At 45.8% G+C, this 17,125-nt stretch overlaps 1 long non-coding RNA gene across 1 annotated transcript; it reads right to left on the bottom strand.

Moving 5' to 3' along the window:
• Window positions 1-12,253: 12,253 nt before the first annotated feature.
• Window positions 12,254-14,489, bottom strand: LOC115091545. The gene is made up of 2 exons (XR_003856763.1): window positions 14,154-14,489; window positions 12,254-12,453 (listed from the first exon to the last, which is right to left on the bottom strand). It is a non-coding gene; the product is annotated as an uncharacterized LOC115091545 (long non-coding RNA).
• Between the last annotated feature and the right edge of the window lie 2,636 nt (window positions 14,490-17,125).

The raw sequence follows: 17,125 nt of genomic DNA, 5'->3' as shown, positions 1-17,125 counted from the left end.
CCCTCATAGCTATCTTTTTTTTTTTTCATGTATTTTTCTTCAGTGGAGAAAGGTTGTAAAGGGATGACAGTGTGACTGAGTAAATAAAATGTGGAGATCCAGTGCAGATTATTAACAGAGCCCTGAGAAAGGACTACTCTGCTTCCTGAGCTGTGCCCAGACTCTGAGTTTACGGCAGTGGTTCCCATCCTTTTTTTATGTTGTGGCATACTTAGCACGCGGGTCCACACATGTGAGTCACGCCATCGCCTTCCCTCTTCCTCGTGCACCATCCTCATTGGTATCATCACCATTCCTTCGCTCCCTGGCATCACCACTTTCCCTTCCCCTCACCACCCCCCCCCTCCCCCATAGCATCAACCCTTCCCTCCCCCCACTCCCTAGCATCATCACTTCCCTTCTTTCCCCACCCCTTGGCATCACCATATTTCCTTTCCATGCTGCCCTCCTCAAGATGGTTTCCAGCCGAATTCTCTCTGAAGTCAGAATCTGCAGAGCTCCGTAGTCTCGCCAGACCCCACTGATACTGCGCAGTTCCAACTTCCGAGGGAAGCTGGCAGAGGAGGCAGCAACGGCAGGTAAGATGTACCTGTTCACTGATGCCTCCTGCTGGCAGGATGGGCTAGTGCAGTGGATGGGGGGGGGCGGGCTAAGAGAGATATCAAGACTTTGCTGCTGGCAGCAGTGGCTGTGACCCGTCCCATCTTATCTCTGCCGGTAAAAAATGTCATGGGATAATACCTGGGGGTCCCCTGCGGCACGCTAGCATGCCATGGCTCACCAGTTGGGAACCTCTGGCTTACGGTGTTTGCACTGCAGACTTGGTGATGATATTGAAGCTCTTCCTACTTAGGCCGGGTGCAGAGAGGGCTCCATCCATGCCCCAACATGCTTATTCTTCAGTAATAAACTTCCGACGTAGTGTGATAACTTTTAGTTCTGATGTTGTTAACATAAAGAAGAGCCACAATCATTGAAACATCTTGGAGTGAGAATAACAAAACAAAAGGCATCAAGACAGACTTTTGGCTATTTCAGGAAAGATGGATTGTAAGTACATAAATATCTCATTAAACAGGCAATACAAAATTAAAAAATGGGGGGGGGAAACCCCAACGTGTAATAACACTTCAGGAAATCTAGCTCAGGATAATACTAATATCCTGAAAAACAGTCCAAAACCCACGCATTTGCATTCAAGATCAATCATAATTACCATAATTTTCTTCCTATGGAGCTGAGGAGGAGGAGGATCTGCGGGGTCTGCTGGAGGAGTCGGAGGCGGGGCAGGTGAGATACGCTTGGTTAGCGATTGTGTTGAATGCTGAATATTTTGGGAACATGATATATGTCTGAATAACATATTGTATTTATCTATTTACAGTGGATGGGTCCTCGTAATCAGACATACAAGTATGTGGCTCCTTTTGAGTACTTCTGTATAATTGTATGTGATTGTTTGTAAACATGGCTGTGTAAACAATTTCCCAATACAGATATCTTAAACAAGACTATATCAATCATAACTTGTTTATATGTGCAGTAACATAATAGACAGTAGTGGAAAAATACCAACCGTTCCATTTAATCTACTCAGCTATTCCTGTTCACACTGCTTTGGATGTATCCCAGCTGCCAGCCATACAGCGTGACTGCCTGGGGGATCTCACTCCTTATCCAAGACAGTTTTTTTCATCTTCCTGCTATGTACTTTACTGATGAACCTACAAAATCCCCCCCCTCTCTTCACACCCAGTATTCTTCCTCCTGAAATCCCTTCCAGATACCGGAGAGACCCAGCTACGTAAGCACCTGTGGTTCTGCCAAAAAATTCTAGTTATCGCTGTACTTGCAGCCTGCCAGGCAGACCCACCTGCTGGTTAATTCTATCATTGCATCGCAGCCTGCCGGACAGACCTGCCTGAGGGGTTGGCTCATTTGGTGCGGTCCTATTAAAGTCTATAGGGGAAGCAAAGCCAGACACAGTGGAACCGGTTGAGAAGGGGCAAGGAAGGAACAGTATCAGTCATGTTTTGGCAATTTTTTCAACCAGGCAGCTGCATGGATTGGAATAGCAGCGAGGGTGGATCCCGTGCTGCTCTAGACAACATGGGCCCCAGGACAAGTAAAAGAAATGGACACTCCCTGCCTTTCCGCTGCTTCCCCTCTCCTTCCCGCCCCCAGAAAGGGTGGAGAGGAGAGCTATGGGAACTCGGCGATTGGCTGTTGGAGGCGTCCACATGTGTAGGTAGGGGTAATAGCTAGGGGCTGGCTGTGATTGGCTGCTGGCACACGTGGACAATTCAAGTTCCCCTTCCATGGGACTCCCCCTGCCCAAAACAGGTCCAGACATTCCCAGTCCCGTACTGCCCCAAATTTGCTTTTGCCCTCCCTCCTTCTCGTTGCTCTGTTTCATTGTTTTGTTCATGTTGTGCTCTGCGCAGAAGGGGGTATCCGAGCAGATGATGGAAAATTAGCAGGATCTTGAGTGTTTAGCAGGTGCGATGTTCTAGGGTCTGGGTTCAGACCTGAGGATAGTGGGTACCTAGCTGGCTGTGGTAGGGGCCTGGGATTGATGGGCCTACAGATCTTGCAACTTGGGGTTAGTTTGACCTGCTGAGCTGTGGCGATTAAGCTACCGGGTCCTGTTGAGGACTGATAAGTTATATTTAATGACATTTATGTTAATGAGCTCAGATAATTAATATAATAAAGCTGTGACCTTTGACCTCCATTTTGAGTCCGATATTTCTTTTGCATGTAAGTGGAGAGGAAGGGGTGCGAGAACTTCGTTATGATTTCAACATTTTGTTTTAGGTTAAAGTGAAACAAAGAGCACATTGAAGTGCCAGTGGCCATTGTGTTCTCAGCCATTCCTTTGTTGATTGTCAGAGAGAGGAGGTAGAGATTCTGAAGCTCCTTGCTCCAGGTTTCTAGAGTTAAAGAAAAGGTTGGGAAAAAAGTTTTAGATTTAGAGGAGAAAGCAAGGTGCACTCTCACAGTCACTAAACTGTAATCTCTTTGTCAGAAGGTTACAGTGCAACTGTATACCAGCAGGGTAAGACTAAACTTCTCTTCATAGCAGACAGGCAGCATGTGTTACAGAGAGAGAGTGATTTTCTCTTGCATCATGTGCAGAATGGCCAGTGACTGACTGTGACAGGGGCCAGATTGCTTTCTCTGTGTAAAAGAAGAAGGCATACTGTACTAATTCTTTTGGGTGTGACTCTTGGACCAAGTTCTTAGTGTAATTAGCAAGCATGCCATAGGGTGTTGATGCCACTATGCCTGCTGCCATAGCCCTCATTCTATAATTTGGGGTCTTCATGCAACCAAAATGATAAAGGGGATGGAACAGCTCCCCTATGAGGAAAGGCTGAAGAGGTTAGGGCTGTTCAGCTTGGAGAAGAGATGGCTGAGGGGGGATATGATAGAGGTGTTTAAAAATCATGAGAGGTCTTGAACAAGTAGATGTGAATCAGTTATATACACTTTCGGAAAATAGAAGGACTAGGAGACATTCCATGAAGTTAGCATGTGGCACATTTAAGACAATCAGAGAAAATTCTTTTTCACTCAATGCACAGTTAAGCTCTGGAATTTGTTGCCAGTAGAGATGTGTATCGTGTGATCGATCGTCTTAATGATCGATTTCGGCTGGGGGGGGGAGGGAATCGAATCGTCGCGGTTTTGTTTTTGTAAATATCGTGTAAATCGTAAATCGGGGAGGGCGGGAAAACTGGCACACTAAAACATCCCTAAAACCCACCCGACCCTTTAAAATAAATCCCCCACCCTCTCGAACTCCCCCCAAATGTCTTAAATTACCTGGGGTCCAGTGGGGGGGTCCCATTGTGATCTTCCACTCGGGCTACGGGTGCGTTGATAGAAAATGGCGCCGGCGCTACCTTTGCCCTGTCATATGACAGGGTAAAGGTAGCGCCGGTGCCATTTTGGTTCCTATCCCCCGACGTCACGAGCGTAGGAGATCGCTCCCGGACCCCCGCTGGACCTCCAGGGACTTTTGGCCAGCTTGGGGGGGCCTCCTGACCCCCACAAGACTTGCCAAAAGTCCAGCGGGGGTCCGGGAACGACCTCCTGCACTTGAATCGTGTTGCCGTACGGCCGGCGCCATTTTGCAAAATGGCGCTGGCCATATTGCAAAATGGTGCCGGCCATATGGCAACACGATTCAAGTGCAGGAGGTCGTTCCCGGACCCCCACTGGACTTTTGGCAAGTCTTGTGGGGGTCAGGAGGCCCCCCAAGCTGGCCAAAAGTCCCTGGGGGTCCAGCGGGGGCAAAGGTAGCGCCGGCGCCATTTCTATCAACGCACCCGTGGCCCGAGAGTGGAAGATCACAATGGGACCCCCCCACTGGACCCCAGGTAATTTAAGACATTTTGGGGGGGTTCGGGAGGGTAGGGGATTTATTTTAAAGGGTCGGGGTGGGTTTTAGGGATGTTTTAGTGTGCCAGTTTTCCCGCCCTCCCCCTTCCCCCGATTTACGATTTTTGACGATAAATCAGGGGAATTCCTATTAAATATCGCCTCTAACGATTTTTGACGATTTAAAATATATCGGACGATATTTTAAATCATCAAAAAACGATTCACATCCCTAGTTGCCAGAGGAGGTGGTTAGTGCAGTTAGTATAGCTGTGTTTAAAAAAGGTTTGGATAAGTTCTTGGAGAAGTCCATTAACAGCTATTAATCAAGTTTACTTAGGGCATAGCCACTGCTATTAATTGCATCAGTAGCATGGGATCTTCTTGGTGTTCTTGGGTAATTGCCAGGTTGTTGTGGCCTGGTTTGGCCTCTGTTGGAAACAGGATGCTGGTCTGACCCAGCATGGCAATTTCTTATGTTCTTATGTGCTTGCTGCCATAACCTTCTCTGTGTGTATTGGGGTGTTAATGCCACTGTTAGTTTGTTTTACCCCTCTTTTGGTGCCACTTTGCTCAGCTCATAGTAGCTTGGCCTGTTGAATTAATTAAATTGTAGCTATGGAGGAGTAGCCTAGTGGTTAGAGCATCTGGGTATGAACAAGGAAATCAAGGATCCAAATCCCATTGCCATTCCCTGTGACTCTGGGCAAGTCACTTTACCCTTCATTGCCTCAGGTACAAACTTAAAGGTGAATTTTAAAAGCCCAGTGTGTTCCAAAATCAAGAGATGTGGGCACAAGTCAGGCTCACGCACACCCACTGAACTTTAAAAGCAGCCCAGATGTGCATGTATCTCCCGCTGCACACACATCTCACTCACTTTCAAAAAAAAAGGGGTGTGGTCTGGGCATTTTAGGGCATGGCCAAGAAATGTGTGCATAACTTTTTCTGCTATGGGGGATGTATAACTTAAAAAATAAAATATTCATTCCTGCTGAGTTTAAAAGGTCTGGTGTAACTGGGGGAAGTGCAGGCTATCAAACCAGGGGGGTTTGGCGTTCTTAGCTCTTAACTGGATGACCTGGTAAAACTGGCAATAGTGTGGAGACATGCACGTTATAAGATACCCTGACTTATGTGGTAGAATCGGGATTTGTGTACCTAGGTGCACGCCCTCTTAAAATTGGGCACACGTGCGCCCAGCCAAGCTATTTTACAATGTGCATGCAGATGTGTGTGCAATTTATAAAATGGCTGTGTATCTGTGCATGTGCCAACGCATACACACCAAAGTGTGTATGCGTTCAAGTTTATAAGCCATCTGAGGATAGAGAAATGCCTACAGTACTTGAATGTATCTGCTTGGAAGGGCCAAAAAGCAGAATAGAAATAATTTATTTTTAGCGTGCAATTTTCATTATAGCTTCTAGTTGCAAAGTGTGATTGTATTTTTTGAGATTAATTTTCAAAAGGTTTTGGCATGTAAACTTGTAAGTTACATTTTGTAAGTAGTGTGTACCCCTGCAAGCAATATTTTGCAAAAGCTGGAAGTATGCATGTACTTGCAGTACACTATTGAAAAAATGCAATTGTGCACCCCATTTGAAAAAAACCCAAAACAAACAACCCTGTTAGGGTGGAAAGTACTAGGCTGAGCAGGATCTATTTTTACTCTTCCATTTTTAGCTAAACTATTGGAGAAGGTTGTCCTACTACTGTTACAGCATCTTCTAGATAAAATCATGATTCTTGATCAATGCCAACATGGTTTCTGCAAAGTTCAATGTATCAAAACATTGCATCTTTCTACCCTGGAATTTTTACAACAGGGTTTAAAGGACAAATGTATTTGATTATGTTGGATTGTTACTGCAGCTTTTCAGATTGTTGATTTAAATGTTATATTATTCCGCCTGCAAGAAATTGGCATTGGCCTGACTGTTGTGAATTGGTTTGCATCTTTTTTTTAACTGAGCAGGAACAATAAGTTAGGATTGGCGATTCCCATTCCAATTGGAAGCTTTTGACTTCTGGTGGTCCACATGACTCACTGCTTTCTGCTGTGTTATTTAATATTTACATGCTTCCTTTGGCTAAACTGTTATCAGTCTTTGGAATTCAGTATCTGTTATAGGCAGACAATTTTCAGCTACCTTTTCCCTTGGATTCCTGTAGAGACAGTATGTTGCCATTGGTTTCTGACCGCATGTTGATTGGATGGTTATGAATAAGCTGGCCATAAATATAGGTAAGAAAGTGCTGTCAATTAGTTGATTTTTCTGGCCTTGAACTGCCCTCTGCTTTCCCCTCTTTTGGTGCCATGGCACATTTGTGTCACTCTTGGTACCTTGAGGTTCTCTTGCTTCTGCTGCTGATGCTGCCTTCCAGAAAATTTCATAAAACTTGGATGCAATGTTTCCCCCATTGACTATAATGGAAAGGAATGAAACTAATCATCCAAATGAAACAAAAGAGCTTCTAATCAACGCAGTATGGGGGTAGGGAGGCTCATGGAGAACTAGCAGCTTTCCTGTCCAGCATAAAGGCAATAGAAGAGGACCCAGCACCCATAACCCCTTCCTCAGAATAGAATCCATAGGCTTGTCATTTGGTCTCCTTTGCCAAAAGAAAATAAATTTCATTGAAACCATGGGATCTAGCTGGCTTGTTGCAAGTGCTACCCACGGCAGGCCCGCAGCCAGGCCCTCTTACCCTCTGCTGCCTACTCTAGCATCTGGCTCCACTTCCCTTGCGGCTGTGGGCCACCGTCTCCGTCCTCGGGCCATCCCCGGCACTCCTGTTTCCAACAGTGGCCTGGATTGGCCACTGTTGGAAACAGGATGCTGGGCTTGATGGACCCTTGGTCCTGACCCAGTATGGCATTTTCTTATGTTCTTATGTTCTCATGACGGACTCCTGTGTTTCGCGGCGGGCCTCTCCATATGGTCTGCAGAGAGATGCCGCCGTCTCGTGCCGTGCCCCGCCCCTCCCTAGGCGCGTGTGGAAGCATCTCAGTTCCTTATGAAGGGCCCGTGGCGGGAACTTAGCCTCGGCCCTGGATGATGACATCATTAAAGCTCCAGTATATAAGGCCAGGCTTAGCTCCTGTTAGCCGACTTTGCAACTGGTCTCCACGCTGGACATGTACTTCGCTGCCTCCTGGTGATTCCCTCGAGTTCCTGGTTTCTGTTCCCGGTTTCGTCTTCTCCATTCCTGTGCTTCGTAATACCTAGCTTATTCCTATGGACTGAACTCCTGGACCCGACCACTGCTTTGCCTATGCTATTGATCTTCTCCTGCACCTGACCACTGCTTTACCTGACTATGCTATTGATCTTCTCCTAGACCCGACCACTGCTTTGCCTGACTACGCTATTGATCTTCTCCTGGACCCGACCACTGCTTTGCCTGACTTCGCTACTATCATCTCCTATTCCAGACCTCTGCTTCGCCTGACCACGTTACTGATCATCTCTGTTTTATAATTTATATAATTTATATTTATATTATTGTAAACCGCCTTGATCAGTATCAGTACTGGTAAAACAGAATATAAATATGCTAAATAAACAAATAAAATCTCCTAGTCCAGACCTCTGCTTCGCCTGACCACGCTACTGATCATCTCCTTGTCCTGACCTCTGCTTTGTCTGACCACGCCATTGCTTCTCTCCTGGGCTTGACTTCAGCCTTGCCTTGCCACTGCTCCTTGGTTGCCGCCTGCCCTGACTTCAGCCTGTTCTATGATGCCTCTACAGTCTGTCTTGGACTTGACCTTTCAGGCTTCGGCCTGCTCTTGCTCGGGTGCACCCTGTCTGACATTTGTTCCTATTGGTGCTTGGGTCTCCGCCTTGTCCAGTACAGACTTTTCAGTTCTGCTGTTGCTGACCATGGGCTGACCTCTCCATCTTCTCATTGACGACTACGCTCGGAGGCCCACCTAACTCCAGCCGGCCCTGGTACCCAAAGGCTCAATCTGCGGGGAACGAGGGCTGGTATTGGCGAAGCTCCAGCCAGCCTCCATCAGTCAGCCCACTCCGCTTGCCAATGATGAGGACCCATAGGACCTCTCCTACGGGTAGCATCAACCCCCACCTCGGCCCAAGGGTCCACCTCCTGCGCAACAGGCTTTCTTTTCCATAGACTTGGAAGAAGATGCAAACCCTCAATAATGCCTTTATGTCTACAGGAAAAAGACTTAGTACTTTGGGCCCTTGGTGCACCACCTTTGAATGACTTTAAAACTTTACTAACCCGGGATCTAAGATGGCTGCATACTGACATCTGGGTTCCAGAGCTTCCTCATTTTCCTATGAGTTTATTTCCTTATCTTTATTTCTTTGGATCTCCCTTTTTGATGGGCAAGAGGAAGGGAAAGGCCTATAGTTACCCGAGTGGTTCAGGATACTCAGCTACAACTGGGCCTATGGATTGTCATCATCTCCTGCTCTCAGAAGCCTCAAGTAGCTCCTGGCAGTGCTCATTGGGAGTGGAGCAGGCTGAACTGTTACTGTCCCAGACCTGGATATCACTCTCACCCTGGTGCAGCGTTGGACCCTTCCCCAGGCGGGTTTTTCTGTCGTTTGAATTTGAGGGTTGTGGAACAACTTTGTTGCAGCGGTATGACATCACATGGCATACCAAGATCATCTCTTCTGATTCCTGAGTGTGCGGGCCACTGGCTGCTGGGAGTGGGGCTGTGTCCGGGGCTTTGGGAGACTTGCTGAGTTGTTCTCCCGTGACTGCTTCTGATGTTTCCCTGGTACCTGTGTCTTTGGAAGGGCCATCTTCTGAGGAGGTACAGTCTTTCATCCTCTCTACACCCTAGACTGTAACACTTGATGTCATTTGGGAAGCTCTCACTAAGCTTTCCTTATAGCTGAGTCAGTATGTGGGCCAACAACAAGGCCTGGCTTCAGCCCTTCTTAGAGCTCAAGAGCAGGCTGTTATTACTTCTCAAAAAGTGGAAGGATTTGAAACAAAAACGAGTGCTGTTCAAGACTCAACAGGCACTTTCTCTAGTGGTCATCTCTTTTTGATTGATAAGATTGCAAATCTAGGAAATGTGATTCGAAGATGGAATATTAGATGCTAACTTCCCAAAGAAAAGAATGGTTGGAAACGCTAAGGACATATTTTCTCGAGGACTTAAGAATCCCAGAAAGTCTTATTCCTCCTATTTCCAAGACGTTTATTTACCATTTAAAAAACGCCCCACAAGATGGACCTCCATCTCACGCTTCTTTGAATGTTTTTAATTGGACTGCCAAGTTGGAAAAATATGCACATGAAATGATATTACCAGTGACTCTTCTTGTGACTTTAGATTTTTAGATTCAGAGCATGATTACATCTTGAAGTTATTTTTCCGTAACAGGGAGTCAAAAGAACATAAGATATGCCATACCGAGTCAGACCGAGGGTCCATCAAGCCGAGTATCCTGTCTCCAACAGTGGCCAATCCAAGTCACAAGTACCTGGCAAGTACCCAAACATTAAATAAATGTTTGATTACTTTCCAGGTACTGTTTCAGGTATTAAAAGTATGCATCAACCCAGGCTAAAAGGAAGAGACTTTTGTTATTAGGACCTGGGGATTTACAATTGGGTGCTTTGTTTTGGATTAATTTTCCTTGCAAACGTATTGTAAAATTTCAGGGAATTACGGTAAATGTTTTCTTTGATCCTTCCCAGTTAACTGTTTTTTTTTTCCTTAAGGAGAAGCAGCATCAAGGGAACAGCTCCAAGATCCCAATCCCTGAAGCCACTCATTCCCCAAATTGTTAGATGCTAATAGAATTTCGGGGATCCCATCAGCGTACTGTCCTCCTTTTCTGTTCTGTTAATTTTTATCTTTCTTTCTCCTTTGATCTTGTGATGTCCCCTCTCCTCAGATTGTGGACTGAAATGACATAGGAGTTTATATATTTACCTTACCTTTTTCTGTATTTACTAATTTCTTCTCCCTATGTTGTTACTTAACAAGTGCATTCCTTGGTTATTCGAAATGAAACTGATATAAATAAAAAAATTAAAAATAAACAAAAAACTGCTCTAACCCTTTATTTCCAAATTATAGATCAAAATTTCCAGAAGTCATTAACTTCAGAAAATTGTTTTTTTCTACCTGCAATATTATGTTGACATATTAATAAATAAAAAGGTTTTATTATTTATTACTTAGATTTCCTAGATTTGGATATATTTTTTATTTTTCAAGTTTGGATTATGAGTGAATCCGTCAGCTCAGTGACTTTTTAAATAAGCTTCTCTGCTGTCTTTGCAAAATCTGCAGACATTTTGAACTAGAGGCGACATGGTGAAAGCTGAACCCCTTCCCTCCTCTCTCCATGATGCAGACAAGCTGAAGGGGTCTGCGAAATGCAATTGCAGAAATATTAGCAAACCTCCAATACATTTCCAGACACTGTTCAGTACATAATTTAAAGCCCTTTGACCACATGCCAAGAGCTCCCTCTGGTGCAGACTCCTTTCGAGTCAAAATATGGCTGTCAAGGAATTTTGATTTATTCTTTTTTCCCTTCAGACAAAACCTTGAAAGTGTGGATCAGAGACTACGGCTCATGGTAATAATCAGATGCAACCAGAAATTGAGAACTCAACACAGAGCCAGTAACCAGCCCCGGCCCTTGCTTTCAGCTGTAGGGTGAGGCGAGGAGCCAGTCTAGATCCGGCGCAGTGAACCTCAGGAGAGTGACTCTGTTTGATCTCCTGTTGGCACAAAGTGGAACTTTTATATCCTGTTATTTGGTGAGTAGAGCAGTGGGATTCTTGTTCCTGCCCATCTGTGAGAAAGAGGGGTCTGGATAAGGATCACATTACTGATATTATTGTCTTTCTTATTGAATTGTAATATATTTGTGTATTTTTAAATTGCATGCTATAATTATACTGTAAAGTGCTCTGAGTCGTTTTGGAGAAGAGTGGGGTGTACATTTGAAATGTAATTAGATGAGGGATGGGCAGAAAGCTTTTGATACAGCCCTGCCTTGGAGGTTTATAAATAGAGTGAGCTGGTGGTTGAGGGACAGACGCAGAGCATGGCCACAAATGAACTTCACGCTGAAGAAGGAAAAGTGATGCGTGGATTTCTCTCAGGGTTCGGTTCTGACTCTGGTTCTGTTTAGTATCCTTAATGAGAGATGTTGTGGAAGGGTTAGGAGAAAATGGATGAGCCTAAGGAGACCTGTAACAGCGCGGACACCCTTGAAAGAGCAGATAAACTGAGAAGCCATCTGCGAAAGGTTGAGGAGTCGTTAACTGCTGGGCAGCTAAGATTCAACACTAAAAAAAAAAAAGAAATGCTGAGTTATGCATTTGGGCTGCAGAAAGCCCAGGGAGCAGTACATGATGGGGGGGGGGGGGGGGGGGGGGTAGATCCTGAGGTCAACAGGGCGGTGGCTGGAGTCAGAAGGCTTCTAGAGGGCATAGGGAGATGCAGAAGTAATAGACAAAAGGAAGCAATTATGCAGCTCAGTGGTGAGACCTTATCTAAAGCACAGAATCCAGTTCTGGAGCCCCTACCTCCAGAAGGACATAGACAGGCTGGCAGTCCAGATTAGGGCTATCAAAACGGTGTGGAGGCCTGTACCAAAAGTCTTAAGAGATGTCTTAAAGATCTAGAGGGCGGTATTCAAAGGGATTTGTCTGGATAACCTTTGAGAAGTAGCTCTGAGGAGAGCTGCATTCTGCTGTGATGACCACAGGTTGTGAGTTCAGGGGAGCACTGGCAGCCTCCCCTGATAGCCCAGAAGAGAGCCCGGATGGAAAAGAATAAGTGAGGTGTGTCGTCCCCCCCCCCCCCCCCCACAACCTAGTGGGAGAAGACAAACAGAAGAAAAGAAAAAAAGTGCCAGCATTTTCATTTTCAAATGTGTCAGCATTGTACAGTGTTAAGCGTCGAGGACCTCAATCTCTGAACGGCAGCGTCCTAGGAAAATTCTGCTGCGGCGCTGTCCAATTATGAACGGAAGAGTGGCTCGACGTGCAGTCTCTCTGGCACGGTGATGGCTTCTTCAGCCTGAATCAAGTCTTTTTCTGCTGACTCTGAAAAGTAAACGTGAGAGAGAGAACATTAGTAGACGCTCTTCATCTCTGGAAGCTCTGGTGCAGCGCTGACTGATCCTGGGCTATTCCACCCGCAGCTGCCAGGCTGCAAGAGACTCTCCCGGTTATTTGTCGGGGAGGGGGACACATTATTTGTCCAAAATCCCTGCAAATTCCCTTTCGCTGTTTAAAAGAGGGTTACAAGCGAAGCAAGAAGCCTTGCCTTGCTCTTGTTGCATTACAGACTGGATGGCAGCACAGAGTCTGCTTGCCAAAGTATTTATTTTTTTTAAGGGGGTGGGGGGGTATCCTGGGTAAATTATCCTGGCTCGAGAATGTCCTTTTAATTGGGGTGAAAAGACAAGCCCGGGGGAACGTGCTGAGGCTCGGGGGGATGAGAACGGCCTGCGTACTTTTGATTTTCAAATGCGTGAGCTATTTTGCCCCCTCCCCCCCCCCCCCTCGGCTGCCTGCCTAAGTAGCAGTTAGGAAATCAGCAATCTGGACCGAAGATCTTTCATTTTCAAGGTAGCGGCAGGGTGGGAGGGTCAGGGTTGGGATGGGGGAGGAAGGTAGGTACTGGAAGGGTGCTGCGGTCAACATTAATGGCGAAACAGGGAGTGGGGGAGAGAAGGGGAGGGCCAGCCTGGTCCCGGACCCCTTCAACTTGGGGATTTTAAACCTTGTCCGAGGGAGTTTGGAGGGGGGGGGGGGTTAACTCGGGGCCCCACAGGGCCCTCGATACACTGCTTGGGTGGGGAAGGGGCGAGTGACTGGGCCGCCATGAGGTGGTTCTTGCAGCACCCCTTAACCAGTTACATCTTTTGAACATAATCGGTGAAGGCTAAAGTTGGTCGGGAACATAATCCCCGATAACGTTGGACCTGCTCTGTACCACGTCTGAAGGACAGATGAATAACTCGATAGCCAGACAAGTTATTCGTCTAACTCCTCCCCGCTGCAGAGCGCCCCTGACCCGCTCCTTTCCTATCTGGCTGAATCTTAACCAGATAATGACTTATATCCAGCTAAAGTTAGCATGATAAGTACGTGGACTATTCAAGACTCTCCCGTTATCCAGCTAAAAGACTTTGAATATTGGGCTCGGAGAGAAGGAAAATTCCTGTGGCTTAGATCCTCCAGCCCTCAGCTGAGTCCTGCTCGGCAGTGTCGAGTTACCCAGTGCACTGCGCGCGCTCCTTTTGTGATTCTGCCTTGGAAGAAAACGCCCGCACTGGTTGTGATGCACAGCTAGAGAGGATATTTACCAGGACAGAGATCTGTTCACCTTACACCTAGCTGCAAGCATTCAGTGGATCTGATACTGAAGGAATCCCTGTACCTACCTGGTACGGCACAAAAGGAGATCCTTTTCTTATTTGTGCCAGACTGCACCTTCTCTCGTGTGTGTGTGTCTGTGTGTGTGTGTGTGTGTCAGGCACATATAGGGAGATTGCTAGTCAGCCTCCCAGGGCAGTGCCATCAGGAAGAGAGGCGGGGGGGGGGGGGGGGGGGGGGGGGGGGGGGGGGTGGGGGGGGGGGGGGGGAGCATAGACTGTTTCACACTGATATTTTTCTGATCTCTCCTTGCATACTTGTTATTCTTTATCACTAGTGTTTATTGCTTGCTCGTATTGTCCTTTTGACTGTTTAGCTTATTTACCCCATTGGTTTGACGCTGGGTAAAGAATGTAACTTACATTTCTGCTGTGCTGTTTTTTTTTTCCCCTGCCTTGGGCCGCTGTGGTTTTGTGGCGCGGGGGGGGGGGGGGGGGGCGTGGAGATTCATTTATCCCAGGTTCTGTCCAGCGACCCATGACCCTTCTGGTCCTTCCCTTCTCCGGGGCCAGGTTTCTTCTCTTACGGCTTCTCCCCCTCCTTGGTGACTGTTCTCTCTTTTATCTGGGGGGTGGGGCGAGGCTCTACACATCAATGGGATTCCAACAAGAACTCCTCAAAGGGATCTGTGAAGGGCTGCGCCTAATTATGGCATCATTTAAACTTAAAATAAATGAAAGAATGGTCTGACCAGGGCACTTTGGTAGACCTGAGATCACCCAGAGCGTTCTGATCAAAAATATCTCTTCATTAATAAAACTGGATAGGGGAGGGAAAAAGATAGGAGTGGCTGGCTGGGAGGTATGTTCTCCTTTTCTGAGGACAATTCTGTTAGCTGGATGGGAGAGGGAAGGAAGAAGAGAGAGAGAGAGAGAGAGAGAGAAAGCTTTCTTTTAAATAACAGCAACTTAAAAAAAAAAACAAAACAATTTTCTTAAACTGCTTAATTACCTTCTTAGAATGACACAGACCTGTTGCAGGGCTGATCCTTGAGATTAAAGACCAGATGGGGGGATGGACCCCCTGAACCCACTGCTGTTTACATTTCTGGGAGACCCCTCCCTCCCCCCTCATCAGCAGCGCTGCTACTGCCAGTCTTCCTAATTTAAGGAAGGTAGTTAGCTGCTCCTTGGCCTACAAAAGATTGAGAAACACTCCATGAAACTAAATGGTAGCAGATTTAAAACAAATTCTATGTTTCAGTCTTTTTTATTAACGAGTTACAACCACATTTCCTGGTTTCTGTCTGCCATCAGGCAGAGCAGGTCACTGTGCCATATTTCTTACATGCACTCATTTGTGATGCACATCTACCAAATCAATGTTTTCCCCCAGTCGATGTACAATTAAATTGTAGAGTTTGTTCCTGGAAGATGTGGTCAAGACTGATGGTATAGCTGGGCTTAAAAAAGATTTGGAGAAGTTTCTGGACGGACGGATTCCTTAACAATTATTGGCCGGGCAGATGTGGAGATTGTTGCCATTTGCATCTGGAGAGGAGCAGCGGGGATGGGATCTTCCCATCAAGATGTGCCTGGTACTTCCAAGTGATTTGAAGTGGAGACAGGATGCTGGGCTCGCTGGACCATTGGTGTGACCCGGCCTAGCACTTCTGATGTTCTGAATACCCTGCTATCCTGAGGGTTCCTGTCAGTATTTCTGTGCACCTGCTCTGCCTGCCTTGTTTTTAATAGCATCTCTTGATAGTATAATTATTTCATGCACCTTCGTTAGGTGTCTGTTCTTCTGTGAGATAGTACTATATTAGAAGCACTAATGAGGGCTTTGCATATTTTCACTCATCCTGAGCTGACTCTGAGTTGACATCCTGCAAGGCGGGTGTCCTTCAGAAGTTCTCTGAATGCGAAGACTCCTTTCAGACTTGTCTAGCAAGGTTATCTATGAAGCACCCACCCTCCCTTCTATGCTGCTTCTTTACCTTTTGGGCTACGATCAAGTGCAAACTGAGCCGTCAGCAGAAGGTGGGTCCCTGCGCGGCCTTGTCTCTGAGACTGAGAGCCTGGACAACACCAGGGCTTCAGCGCTCTGTCATTTGATCACATTTGCAACTTGAAACTGTTTGAAATCTGGCCAAAATGGGAAGATTAAACCTCTTGCTTAAAAAGAAAGAAAAGAAAAGAATCAAAATATTGAAACTTAATAATAGAAAAGGCGGCCAAGGAACATCTCAGTGCCCCCAGCAGATCTGTTTGTCAGGGTGTGAAAATGTCTTAACACTTATTTTTATATAATCCTTCCGTAAAGTTTTTTTTTCTATTCACAGCCTTCTTCCATTCGCTGGATGGCCACATTTTCTACTTTTACAGCAGGTAAATAATACATTGGACTGGCTGCATCTTTAGCAAAACCAACAGCATTAAGTTCTCTCTGCTGACTGAGGCAGGCACAGTTATCAGGGTACCGTGCTTTGAACATGGTTTTATTAAAAGCTCACCTTCACTAGACTAACTTTTGGTACAGTTTTCTAAATGTTGCCTCCCCAGATGTGTCTGACGTTAGATGTATGAGGGAGGATGGCTGAAATGTTCAGTTAATTGGGATCCGGCATTTCGCTCTCTTGCTGAATTTTGCTGCCTTTCTGTGGACCCCGCAGTCCAGCCTTTGTACGGTTTCTCTCAGGCGTCAATTGCAGCAGAAAACAACCAAGCTGCACTCTAATAGTGGCAGATTCTGAAAGATTCAGCCTAAGAGACCACTTTTTTTTTCTTTTTTTTTTTTTACTGTAGAGAATATGTAAAGAAAGAAACATGATTCACCTTACAAATCATAAAACAGGTTCCACAAAACATATCATACCATAGTCACATCTTTCATAAGAAGTTTGCCAAAATGAACACAGATGTTAGGCACACAAAGCTCTCATTCATTTGCTGGTTCCAAACCTCAGTATAGTTAGCTGGAGAAAAACTCTCAAAAACACATACAAATTGAATATACTTAGGTCAAAAGAAAACATAGTAACTGCTTGAAGAAAGCAGTGTTCAAGATAGAATGCCCAACCCATATGAGCCTGCATTGGGTAATCAATTTACATAGCCTACTCAGCGTCCACGTATGCTCTAGCTAGCCGCCATTTTTTTTTTTAACAAAGTCTGTGCTTAATGTCTGACACCATTTGCAGCCCATTGTGAGGCAAGAGATACTAGATTGCACTCTAGCACTTTAGTAGTATTTGATGCTGTGTTCATCTTGGCAAACTCATGAATGATGTGACTATGGTATGATATGTTTTGTGGAAAATGTTTTATAATTTGTAAGTTATATTCGGGGTTCTTGCTCAATATTTCGGTTAAGAAAAAAATGGTTGCCACAT

The sequence above is a fragment of the Rhinatrema bivittatum genome, chromosome 5 (assembly GCF_901001135.1).
Source record: "Rhinatrema bivittatum chromosome 5, aRhiBiv1.1, whole genome shotgun sequence".
NCBI lineage: Eukaryota > Metazoa > Chordata > Amphibia > Gymnophiona > Rhinatrematidae > Rhinatrema > Rhinatrema bivittatum.
Note: the sequence above shows the minus strand (reverse complement) of the source record. Positions and strands in the feature narration are given on the sequence as shown.